We start from the raw sequence: 12,303 nt of genomic DNA on the forward strand, positions 1-12,303 counted from the left end.
CATAGAGATACCGGTAAGCTCGGATCCTGTATCCGGTAAATGCTTCGGGGTGAGCTGGTTAAGCTCCTCTGCCCCTTATGTACTAACTCGCCACTCGCCTTCGGCCTACTCGGGCCCTCACTAGGCTATACACACTAACGGCAGCTTGCCGCGCACACCTTAAGCTCTATCTGGGCTCCCTGAATCTAGCAAGCAGGAGCCTCGTCCTCCACTGCTGAACTATTAACTGCGTTCTCTAGACTAGACTGAGCTCCACTGCAGACTGACCTCTCTTAGGCTTCTCTACTTCAGGAACTCTTCAGAGGAACTGAACTGCCTAGCTCCACCTTCCCTATTTATATCCCTAACGGGCTCTCTCTGCTGGTCTGAGGTGGAAGGTGGAGATGTGTGAATGTTTATGGGGGCCTCTTGTGGAGGATTCCATCAATGCACTCTTCTAGGATCTGTGATACCAAGTGCAGCGGGGCATCACAGATGCTATTGACGACGAGGTTAAGTTGCGCCTTCCTGAACAGAGACGGAGTACTGGAAGCACGTCAACAACTGCATCCTCAACCACAACTCTGCCTCTGACCACAAGTCGTAGTGGCTCTTCAGGTCACATGGGCTCTAAGCCTTGCATAGCCTGGGCATTTATTCAGATCGATAAGGATGACCCAACTCGTGTTATCTGTTATATTTGTCAGCAAAAGCTAAGTAGAGGCCAAAAAATCCATAGTTTGAGTACTTCATGCATGTACCGTCACATGGATATGAAGCATAAGTTGCAGTGGGAAGCTCACTGTGCTACAATGCGGCCTAACCGGCTGGGCCAACCACCGTCTGCCCCATCTTGTGCATCCGCAGCCTCTTCATCCTCTGTGACTGGGGGGACAGCAGTCACACATGTTTTTGGACGCAGACCTGCCACCTCTTTACCCGCAACAGCCAGTGTGATTGGCAGGTCGTCAGTTCATTGGGAAGTGGAAACACCTGCTAGTGTTGAGCGCTCTCCAACATCTAGAGCACCACCTTTGGATCAAGGCAACCTAACATGTCCGCCTGCATCTTCCTCACAGACCGGCAGTTTGCCGGGGACACCCTAATCAACACCGTCTAAGCACAACAGCCAGCCCTCGGTCCCTCAGATGTGGAAAAGTAAAAGACCATTTCCTCCTATCCATGAGAAAGCTAAGAGGTTGAATTTCACCATCTGCAAGCTGTTGGCTACAGAAATGCTGCCTTTCCACCTGGAGGACACAGAGGATTTTCAAGACCTTATGTCCGACACAGTGCCCCAGTACAAGATGCCCAGTCGGCACTACTTCTCAAAGAAAGGTGTGCCTGCGCTCCACTAGCATGTCGCACACAACATCACCGCTTCTTTGAGAAACTCTGTGTGTGACAGGGTGCACTTCACCACAGACACTTGGACGAGAAGGCATGGACAGGGGCGTTACATGTCGCTGACTGGGCACTGGGTAACTATGGTGACAGCAGGACAAGGGGCTGCTGTCCAAATCTTACCGTTCCCACGAGTTGTGCGTCAATCCTCTTTATCTCGAAGTTCCTCCACTGCTTCTGCCTCCTCAACCTCCTCTCGGTCCTCCACCTGCACCCAAAGCCTGTCTGGTAATGCCACCTGCTTTCTAACTGCGCAGAAGGAATCCTGCACACCTCCTTACTATGCTGGCAGCAGGGCTCAACGGCATCAGTGTTTACTTTGAAATGTCTGGGAAATGTGAGTCACACAGCTGAGGAGTTGTGGTCAGCTCTGGAGACCCAGTTTCATGAAAGGTTGTCTCCACTGGACCTGCAACCAGGGAAGGCCATGTGCGACAATGCTGCAAACCTGGGTGCGGCATATCGCCGGGGCAATGTCACACACGTGCCTTGTATGGCTCACGTGGTGAACCTGGTTGTCCAGCAATTTTTAGCCCACTATCCCAGACTAGATGGCCTTCTGCAGAGGGCACGGTCGCTGTGTGCTCACTTCCGCCGTTCGCATCCCGCAGTTCAACGACTTACATCTCTACAGAAGTCGTTGGGCCTGCCAGTTCACCAGCTGAAATGCGATGTGCCGACACGGTGGAATTCAACTCTGCACATGTTGCAGTGACTGTGGCAGCACCGACAAGCCCTGGTGCAATACGTTCTGACGTATAGCCTGGGCCAACGAGATCCAGAGGTGGGGCAAATCACGCTGCAGGAGTGGTCTCAGATCAGGGACCCATGAAGTTCCTGGGCCACGGGGTACCCTGAGCCGGGCCGGTAGACGCTGGGGGTTGTAGTCACTGTGGCGGTGACCCAGTCCGTGACCCAAGGCGATCAATCCAAGGGTAATTTGCATATATGGATTTTATAATGTCTGACTACGCCACCTGTGGAGTGCGGCCAAAGGGGCCGCCGCTGCGGAACAGTCCTCTAAAGCTGCTGGTTTTGCAGCAACGGTATTATTACTCACCACAGGAAGAGTGTAGCTTCAGGGCAGTGTGGGTGGATGATGGTGGTTGTAATGCAGGGAGTCAGTAATGAACACAGAGTCCGTGTGATGCCGTCTCAAGATATTACTCACAGTTGTTGTAGTCCAGATTACAGGTACCAGAGCAATCTCCCCCGTCGTGCTGTGCATACTCAGTGAGGGGCTCAGTCCACCCCCAGATAGCTCCAGAGTACTTAGCAGGACCCCCTTCTGTGTATCCTTTCTCTGGCCTTCTCCCTGCACCTCACACCCAGTGACACTTCTATCCGGTATCCTCGGGCCTTGGCGGGAGACATGTGTTCCGTCCCCTGGGTCCTATGTGGCTACCTTCTTAGTGAGACTGGTGTGGACTTTGGCCTGCAGTACATGAAATGCAGCAGCCTCCGGTTTCTAGTTGAGCCTTGCTGTTTCTCCTCTAGTTGAGGGACCGGTTCCCCTTATCTGGCCTGACCCCTCTACCTCCTGGTAGCAGTTGGAGTAGGGGTGGCCTTCTGCACGGCCAGTAGCCATAGGGTCCCTTCGGTTCCTGGAGCCTTCCAGCTCCCACTCCTCTCTTCTCTCCTTCAGTCCTGGGCCTCCCAGGCTAGACCCGCCTCCGGAGCAGAGCTCATGCCTAGTCTCTGCTCCTGTCACTTTTCTTCCTCTGTCTGGCTTGCTCTTTCTAAGATGGCTTCCAATTTATACTCTCCTTGTCATGTGCTCCCCTAAGCTGCTCCCCTAAGCACCCACTACATAGGACCCTCAAACCAGCTAGGGACCTGGGACTGTGCTCTCCCTTAGGAGCAATCTCGCCCTACCCCCACTGCGGGTATGTGTTGGATGCAGGAGTTAGGGTCCCGAGCCATACGCCTTCCTTACCTGAGGGTGAGATACCACACCTCTGGGTGAGATGCAGTAACTCTGTGGCGACTGAACCCTCAGGGGCGCCACACACCCTTCTGCACAGTTTTGAAATGGCGACGAAGATGTTTAGTGCTGACGACGATGCCATTATCAGCATGAATATTCTGGTGATTTACATGCTGGAGCACACATTAAACAGAATTCAGAGTCAGGTGGTGGGACAAGAGGAGGTGGAGGAAGTAGAGGAGGAGTCGTATGCAGAAGGGATAACATCTCCAAGGTCCAGACGGTTGGCAGCACCAAGGCGGCAGGCATGGGAGGGTGGGGGAGAGGGATTAACCAGGGCGCATGGTAGCAGCCAAACTGTTGAGGAAGGTGCAGGAGCCGAGGAAGAAGTGGAGGACGAACTGGCGATGGGCATGGAAGACTCATCAGATGAGGGAGACCTTGATCACATTTCTGTTGTGCGAGGTTGGAGGGAGAGGGCAGAGGAAGGAAGCATGATTCTTACCTCGCTACCAACACAACAAGTACTTGGTCCTTCTGCATGCGCAAGACACATGAGTGCCTTCTTGCTGCACTACCTGCAACATGACCCCCGGATTGTCAGAATTCGAAGTAATCCCGACTACTGGGTTGCCACACTCTTAGATCCCCAGTACAAAAGTATATTTGCCGAAATAATTCCTGCCATAAAAAGGTATTGACGAATGCAGGAGTATCTGCAGACGCTGTTGCAGAATCTTACATGTGCTTTTCCACAAAACACCAGTGGTGAACGTAGTGAATCTCACAGTTCTAACTTGCCAATGGTGGGACTGTCGAGTCTTCATCACTCAAACAGTAACAGTAGCACAGTATCTGCTGGTAACAGCAATTTTGTGGAATTTTTTCACCACTTTTTTAGACCATCCTTTGCAAGGCCACAGGAGACAAGAAGTCTGACACATAGACAATGCCTAGAGAGGATGGTACAGGAGAATCTCCAAGTGAACATCGAAGCCATGACTGTGTCACTGGACCCTTGCTCATTTTGGTATTCCAATCTGGAAAAATCGCCGGAGCTCGCCCCTCACGCCTTGGAGATCTTGTCATGCTATGCAGCCAGCGTTCTCTCTGAACGTGTGTTCAGCGCTGCTGGTGGTGTGCTGACAGATAAGCGCACGTGGCTGTCCACTGAGAATGTAGACAGACTCACGTTCATAAAGATGAACAAATCAGGGATTCGCAAGGACATTTCTACCCCTGTGTCATCCTTGGGAGACTAAAAGCTTGGGGATTTGGTAAAATCACCTCACCAACCGTTTTAAGCAACAGTGGGGCAATTGATGCCACTTAACCCTAGAACGCATGACCATAAAAATCTACACTTTCACATACCTGGGGCCCTTTAGGCCCGTGTGCAAATAACATGGAATAACTCAAACTCAAATGACAAACAACTATATACATGAAGAATACCTAGAGTTTCAAAATTCTAACTAAGGTAATCTTGCAGAAAATAGAAAACAATTAACTGGGTGGGCCTGCAAGGCCACAGGTATGCGTTCTAGGGTTAAGTGGTGTCTGTGCCACAATTTTGGGAGTCCCCTTGCTGTGTCTTACGTGACGTTGGCATCGTCAATTCCAGGTGGGTTGGGTCGCACCCCCCCCCCTATTAAATGTAAGAAACTACATACACTATGGCTTGGGGTAACACAGATGGTTGAGTCTGAAGAGCTGTTTACTCAGAGGTCTGCTCCAAATCTTCAGTGTCTGCTAGTCAGCGTAGAATTTTTAACTGCATCTAGCCTAGGCAATACTTTGGGCGTAGTAGCCCAGCTGCGAAGCAAGCTGCACCGCCTGTGTATCTAATAAGAATTTTTAAATGAATCTAGCCTAGGCAGACTGTGGGGACCCCCAACCAAACCCAGACGCTCAGCCCCCCTACCGCCCCCCTTTCATGGACAATACAATAATGTAACTCTTACAACTGGATGGGTGAGGATCGGTCACAGCTTTATTAACTCTTTATACTCATTCTATTAGAAAGGCATTTTATTTCTAAAATATTTCAGCTTGTTGCAGCATGCCCTGGGTCCCAACTCCGGCAAGTTGGCCAACAAGTGTAACTCTCCAACATGTCCTTTCTATTTCCAGGCCACGGAGGATCCAGCGTACTCGTATGCAGGACTCTGACCCCCACCCATCAATCTTAACGCTTGTTCCACTCCGTCCTGGAGTCCTGACAGGAATATGTCCAGTCCAATATCTATTAAGTGAACACCGTCGGGCCGTATGAGGCCTGCTTTATCTCCTTCCAGTTGTCGGTGTCGTATCACTACACCGCCTCTGTCTCTTCTAAATTTTGCCATCCGAATATTTACTACCCGCCTTGTCCATTCGATGGCCGTGATGTCTCGCGCACCTTGCCATACCGCTATCGGCACAATCTCTGACCATACTATAGCTAATTTTGTGAAAAATTCTCTGAAGCGCTCAGTGTCTAGTTTCATTATTGCCATTAGTTATGCGCTCTTGTGATGACCTAGGTTGTTTCCCCCGGCCTGTATAACTAAGATGACCGGACCTCTTGCCTCTCTCCCTACCTTGATTACCTCCATTAGTACCTGTGGCCATAGCAGGCCTCTAATACCTCTCCAGTTGAAATATGTGTTATGAAACTCTAATTTCCTCCCGCCTGGGCGGACTTTCGCCCTTTTTTGTGCCCAATATATATACGAGTGGCCTATCACTCACACTGTTGGCTTAGCGTCACCTGTAAAAGAGACAAACCACGTTAGGATAACAAGTCCGGTCTTATGTATCTCGCCAAACATGTGGATCGCCATCTCCCTATCCTCTGAACTTCCGTTTCTGACAGTCCTGCTCTTGCTGCTTCCGTGGCCGCACCCATGCAGAATGAGTGTGTCCCGTAATCTTTGGGGTGGTTCCCTGCCGATGTTTTGCATTTATTAAATATAGCTTGGAACAGGTATCTTGATAATGGCGTTCCATCAATGTGTGATAGGAAGAAATTACTTTGTGATCTGATGGTTAGATATGTTTTTACTATTGTTACCCGACTCAGTGTACCGTTTGTGGGTTGTAGAAGTACCCAAGCACCCCTGCCCGCTGGAACCGTTTTCGATTGGTGTATGCGTAGACGTATTGCATTATTGGCTATGACTACGTCCTGGTGTAATAAGCCTCCACTGGTGGTAATTTTGGATTGAGGGACTAATTCGCTTATACATAGCGCCCCGAAGAAGGCGATCACAAATGCAGTAGACATTAGTGTTGCTTCAAATTGTGAGTGTCATGTTAATGGTGTTAGGGATAAGATGTGAGAAATCAGTTTTAGTGACACGGGACGGGACGTCTACATTCCTGACTTGGCTGACCCCTTTTCCACCTTTTTATGGATTGTCTGATGATGAATCTTTGTCACATCTCCCCAATTCAGCAGTTGGAAGTGAAATGCTACTCCGGTCAGACACCGCTGCGCTGACGCCCCTGATATGCCCCTCATCATTAGCTGGTGGAGAAATTATATGGTGACTTGTGATCTGGCTTGTTCACATTGGTCAACCCGTCTGCCTGCTACTAGTCGTGTCCACTCTTCCCATGCCTTACCGTATGCTTGCCACGTTAATGGGGCAACTGATGCTCTGATTAATGGCATCAACTATTCGCCACTAGATCCCATAGGGAGGGTGGGCAACTGTTGCCCGATGGGTGGGCGCTGTGTAAGAGCTCTGTGAAAATCTGCCAATTGAATTGTTATAAAGCGTTAGCAGCAGCTTTATACCCCTCAGCATAGTGGCTATCGCGGACCCATACATTGTGTTTTAGGCACAGGAATGCTAGCCTGCATAGTAGGCCTAGCACTGGGAGAGACGATGATGCCATCTTATTAATGCAGTGCGCTAGGCTGGTGTTTTGTGTTATGAAGCGTATATTTTTGTTAGCCAGGCGCGCGCCCCTTATTTCTATTGCTACCACAATTGGGAAAAATTATTTTCAGGGCTAGATGCAGCTAAAAATTATTATTAATTTCAAAGCTGGTGGAGCTTGGTAGAGATGGACTAATACAATGAGTCCCACACACTGCTAGAAGCCCAAATATTTTTTCAGAGCTAGATGCAGATAAAAATTATTTTTAATTTGCAACCTGATGGAGGTCAGTATAGATTAACTAATAGACCCAGTCCCACACACTGCTAGAAGCCCAAATATTTTTTCAGAGCTAGATGCAGAAAAAAATTATATTCAATTTGCAACCTAATGGAGGTCAGTATAGATGGACTAATAGAAAAAGTCCCACTCACTGCTAGAAGCCCAAATATTTTTTCAGAGCTAGATGCAGATAAAAATTATTTTTAATTTGCAACCTTATGGAGGTCAGTATAGATGGACTAATAGACCAAGTCCCACACACTGCTAGAAGCCCAAACATTTTTTCAGAAGTAGATGCAGAAAAAAATTATATTCAATTTGCAACCTGATGGAGGTCAGTATAGATGGACTAATAGAACAAGTCCCATACACTGCTAGAAGCCCAAATTTTTTTTCAGAGGTAGATGCAGAAAAAAATTATATTCAATTTGCAACCTGATGGAGGTCAGTATAGAAGGACTAATAGAACACTTCCCACACACTGCTAGAAGGCCAAATATTTTTTCAGAGCTAGATGCAGAAAAAAATTATATTCAGTTTGCTACCTGATGGAGGTCAGTATAGATGGACTAATAGAACAAGTCCCACACACAGCTAGAAGGCCAAATATATTTTCAGAGCTAGATGCAGATAAAAATTATTTTTAATTTGCAGCCTGATGGAGGTCAGTATAGATGGACTAATAGAGAAAGTCCCACACACTGCTAGAAAGCCAAATATTTTTTCAGAGCTAGATGCACACAAAAAATTATTTTGAATTTGCAACCTGATGGAAGTCAGTATAGATGGACTAATAGAGAAAGTCCCACACACTGCTAGAAGGCCAAATATTTTTTCAGAGCTAGATGCAGACAAAAAATTATTTTGAATTTGCAACCTGATGGAGGTCAGTATAGATGGACTAATAGAGAAAGTCCCACACACTGCTAGAAGGCCAAATATTTTTTCAGAGCTAGATGCAGATAAAAATTATTTTTAATTTGCAACCTGATGGAGGTCAGTATAGATGAACTAATAGAGAAAGTCCCACACACTGCTAAAAGGCCAAATATTTTTTCAGAGCTAGATGCAGAAAAAAATTATATTCAGTTTGCAACATGATGGAGGTCAGTACAGATGGACTAATAGAACAAGTCACACACACAGGTAGAAGCCCAAATATTTTTTCAGAGGTAGATGCAGATAAAAATTATTTTTAATTTGCAACCTGATGGAGGTCAGTATAGATGGACTAATAGAGAAAGTCCCACACACTGCTAGAAGGCCAAATATTTTTTCAGAGCTAGATGCAGACAAAAAATTATTTTGAATTTGCAACCTGATGGAGGTCAGTATAGATGAACTAATAGAGAAAATGCCACACACTGCTAAAAGGCCAAATATTTTTTCAGAGCTAGATGCAGAAAAAAATTATATTCAGTTTGCAACATGATGGAGGTCAGTACAGATGGACTAATAGAACAAGTCCCACACACTGCTAGACGCCCAAATATTTTTTCAAAGCTAGATGCAGAAAAAAATTATATTCAATTTGCAACCTGATGGAGGTCAGTATAGATGGACTAATAGAATGACGCTATGCCCAAAAGATTTTACTTCACTAGGTGTAGTAAAAAAATTGGTATTCTATACACAGGTGCTATATCTTGCAACACAGATAGGCTACTCCACTGAATAACACACTCTGCAATAGGCCAAAAAGGATTAGCTTTGCTAGATTCAGCCAAATGCTGTGAAAAAAACTTGCACAGCACTGGCACAGACCTGCCTGGCTAAAACTGATAGGAACTGATGTAACCTAGTCCTGAAAAGGACTGCAATTACAATTAGTCTTTACTCCCACAATCTATCTATTTAAGAGCACAGACCTGCCTGATAAAAGTCGTAGGAAATGCTGTAACCTAGTCCTTAAAAGGACTGCAATCACAACTATTCCCTACTCCCAAGCTATCTGTAGATTTGTGCGAAAATTGGCTTGAAATTAACAAGGTATAGCGCACACAGCAACAGCGGTGCCGTCTAACACGTAGCTGCAGCAGTGAGAAAATGGTGGCGACGGGGAAAATGGTTTGGTCTTATAGGGCAAGGACTTGTGACATACACTGCCAATGACACATGCCCTTGCTTGTGTGAAAAAAAGCACTTCGCTCCGTGTGTGCGCTGCTGATAGGCTGACAGATTGCACCTCCCCACTGTAAATGCGGGAAAGAGAAAAAAAAATGGAGATCTTCATTATTCCTGCAGAGATCCAGACCCTGCCCCTCCCCCCGCCCCACTGTACACTCAAACTGCGTATTAACATTAATTTTCATCATTACTGAGAAAAAATCCAGTTATGATTTTGGTGCACGAACAGTTATCGAACATAACCTCGAACAGCCGAATTTTTCTCAAATCGTTCGTGTTCGCCGAACGGCTCGAACACCGACCAAAACAGCTCGAATTTGAGATTGGCGAACAGTTCGAGTCGAACAACGCTCATCTCTATTCTCAACATCATTATTGACCACTTTACCCTTTTCATCCTTTAAAAATCCTATAGCATCTTTGGCTTTTCTTTAACTTTTGACTTACTTCCAAAATCCTTTCTTATTGCTTTTGGTCTCTCTTGCAAGCCTCACTTCATTACTGGCTTTATCTCTTCTAACCCTAGCCCAGCATTCCCTGCAGACAGCATTATATTCTTCTTTAGATATGAACCCTTCTTTTCATTTGATATTCAATTCTTTGTTCCTTTTTAGCAAGCTTTTAAGTTCAGTATTCAGCCATCCTGGTCTCCATAAATGCTTTCCATTCTTCCTTCTTTTTGGGATTGTTACTGATTGTGCAGTGAGAATTTAATTAAGCAAAATCTCCCATCCTTTCTGGACATTTATTTCCTTTAGAACATCCTACCTTTCCTTCCTTTTTACTGAGTCCATTGAAAACTGCCTTTCTACAGTCCAATCTTAAAATCTCAGTTTTCGCAGGTTTTCCACCTTTTGTAGTTCAAAAGTATAGGATAGAATTACCGCTGCCTCCTAAATTCTCAACCCCCTTTACTTCCTCAACTGTTTCCTAATTTTTGGTAAAAATTAGATTCAAATAAATAATGGCTGCGGTGGGATTTGAACACATGCCTCCAGAGAAACTGGAGCCTTAATACAGCACCTTAGACCGCTCGGCCACACTACCTCATACGGATGTTCAAACTTATCTAAATCAGAAATTTGCTAATGATATAAGTTGCAGAAAACATTGTATAACTAATTAGACAAAAATACAAATGTTATTATGCATGAGTAATGTAGTTATCAGGGATTTGTTTGTACATTGACTCTGGGGCACCATTTTACAAAACATATGACTTGTATCCAGATATTTAAGTAATCTTTCCTCTGTTGGCTCATCCGCTAATTTTTAAATATCACTGAATTAGGTGGTATAGATTACTTGCTATGATCTCCCACATACAGGACACTCAAACATGAAGGATTCCTACACCCCTGCCTGTACGTAACAGATAATCAGAAGCAGCAGCAAGGAAGACATTATACAGCAGTGCAGAGCAATGTAGCTATGAGTTCATCACTATGGTGACTTACTGGAAAGCAGCAGAAGCAGCATGGCTCTGTTTATGTTTGCTAATCACTCTGCTCATCCTGTATTGATAACCCTAAAAAGGCAGCATGGATATGAGCTAGCAGTTAGACTTCTTTTGACCAAGATTGATTTTGGCAAATTTTGAGAACGGTTGATCATTGATTGAACTGACATGGATGTAACATAAATGGTAAATGATGTAATTAATTCTGATGCCTAAAGCCAGCATGACCACTCATATGCAGTATTCATACGCATGACTTGTTCACATGTTCCTTTTCTTCTACAGCACAGTGAAGATCACTTGATGTTACATTTGCTTTCTTAGAGAACACAGAAGCCAAATAGGAATTTAAAAGTTCAGTCTTCTCAACATCATTATTGACCACTTTACCCTTTCATCCTTTAAAAATCCTATAGCATCTTTGGCTTTTCTTTTACGTTTGACTTACTTCCAAATCCTTTCTTATTGCTTTTGGTCTCTCTTGCAAGCCTCAGTTCATTACTCGCTTTAGCTCTTCTAACGCTAGCCCAGCTTTCCCTGCAGACAGCATTATATTCTTCTTTAGATATGAACCCTTCTTTCCATTTGATACTCTTTTCTTTGTTCCTTTTTAGAAAGCTTTTAAGTTCAGTATTCAGCCATCCTGGTCTCCATAAATGCTTTCCATTCTTCCTTCTTTTCGGGATTGTTACTGATTGTGCAGTGAGAATTAAATTTAGCAAAATCTCCCATCCTTCCTGGACATTTCTTTCCTTTAGAACATCCTACCTTTCCTTCCTTTTTACTGAGTCTATTAAAAACTTCCTTTCTACAGTCCAATCTTATAATCTCAGTTTTCGCATATTTTCCTCCTTTTGTAGTTCAAAATTATAGGATAGCATGGTCGCTGCCTCCTAAGTTCTCAATCTCCTTTATTCCTCAACCGTTTCCTAATTTTTGGTAAAAATTAGATCCAAATAAATAATTGCAGGGATTGGATTTGAACCCACGCCTCCAGAGAGACTGTACCCTAAATCCAGCTCCTTAGACCTCTCGGCCACGCTACCTCTTACAGATGTATCAACTTATTTATATCAAAAATATTTTATATCCAATAAGACAAAAAGACAAATGTTATTATGCAACAGCAACGTAATTATCAGGGAATTGTTTGTACATTGACTCTGGGGCACAATTTTACAAAACATATGACTTGTATCCAGATATTTAACTAATCTTTCCTCTGTTGGCTCATCCGCTAATTTTTAAATATCAC

This window comes from Phyllobates terribilis, unplaced genomic scaffold, assembly GCF_046119375.1.
Source record: "Phyllobates terribilis strain yellow unplaced genomic scaffold, ASM4611937v1 Scaffold_11__3_contigs__length_659146591, whole genome shotgun sequence".
Classification (NCBI taxonomy): domain Eukaryota; kingdom Metazoa; phylum Chordata; class Amphibia; order Anura; family Dendrobatidae; genus Phyllobates; species Phyllobates terribilis.